The sequence below is a fragment of the Vombatus ursinus genome, unplaced genomic scaffold (assembly GCF_900497805.2).
Source record: "Vombatus ursinus unplaced genomic scaffold, bare-nosed wombat genome assembly UNPS02014813.1, whole genome shotgun sequence".
In the NCBI taxonomy this organism is placed as follows: Eukaryota; Metazoa; Chordata; class Mammalia; order Diprotodontia; family Vombatidae; genus Vombatus; species Vombatus ursinus.
The window spans coordinates 36,200,843-36,202,176 of NW_020954591.1; the positions used below are offsets into that span (position 1 = coordinate 36,200,843).

The 1,334-nt window shown below is 46.0% G+C and overlaps 1 pseudogene; it reads right to left on the reverse strand.

The window, feature by feature from the left end:
• Positions 1 to 270: 270 nt before the first annotated feature.
• LOC114022771 lies at positions 271 to 1,129 on the reverse strand (annotated as a pseudogene).
• Positions 1,130 to 1,334: the final 205 nt, after the last annotated feature.

Consider the following 1,334-nt stretch of genomic DNA (forward strand, 5'->3'; position numbering starts at 1 on the left):
ACCTAGATTATAGCCGGGCTAGAGTGATAGGCTCTAATTCTCTGGGAGCTCACCATTCTCTATTCCATAGTGTTAGAAGAAGAAGGGATTTTAAAGATAATCTAGGGGCAGCTAGGTGGTGCAGTGGATAGAGCTCCGGCCTTGGAGTCAATATTTAATATCAATATTAAATAATACACCAAGAATGAAAAACAAAGAGTTCCTTCTAAGAGGAATACTTTTTTTTTCTAGCAGGCATAGTTCAATTTATTTGTTTATAAAAAACATCATTTATGTGGTTGCCACAGCAGCTGCCTGGGTCCTCTGGACAGACACTCAAGTGTGAGTCTTCACAAGATGGTTGGTGAATTCCTGATAGGGAGACTTAGTGAACATAGTCTCCTTCCACAGGTCTGGGGTTAGATAGCTGTATGTTTTGGAGATGGCATCAAAGGTGGCTTTAGTAAAGTTGCCCAGAGTAGCAGTACAGCACCTTGCAGATGTGTAGCAGTCATCAATTCCAGCCATCATCAGGAGCTTCTTAGGCACAGGAGCTGAGATGATGCCAGTACCTCTAGGGGTGGGGATCACGTGCTCCAGAACCGATCCACATCGCCCAATGACCTTGCAGGGCACTGTGTGAGGCTTGCCATTCTTGTTCCCCTCGTAGCCATGTCTCACAGGAATGATGGACAGCTTGGCCAGAATGATAGCACCACGAATAGCTGTGGCCACTTCTTTGGAGCACTTGACACCCAGGCCAACATGGCCATTGTAGTCACCGATGGCTTCAAAAGCCTTGAACCTGGTACGTTGTCCAGCTCCAGTTTGTTTCTGAACAGGCATGATCTTCAGAACTTCATCTTTCAATGAAGATCCCAGGAAGAAATCTATGATCTCAGACTCCTTGATAGGAAGGGAGAAAAGACATCTCTTCCAAAGACTTGATCTTCATGCCCTTGACTAGCCGGCCCAGCTTAGTGACAGGAACCCACTCCTTGTCTTCAGCTTTTCCTCCCCGGGCCCCACGGCCATGGCCCCAGCCTCGACCTCGGCCCCCACTGCCGAAGCCACCGTGGAAGCCACCTTGGCCTCTGACTCCGAGGCCCCCGGGGCCTCCCGCTCCTCCTGAAGCAATGGCGTCTGCCATTTGGTGTTCACTAGAAGTAGAAGTAAGAGGAATACTTTTAAGGTGATCTAGTCACATTATGTGTATAGTTAATTTTTCCAATAAAATTTCTTTTAGTCCCATTTTCTTCCATATTTTCTGATAATTTGTTCTTTCAATCATCTCCTTTCTATCATCTTCAATCTTTTATCTACTGGTTCCTTCTCTATTACCTAAAAACATGCTC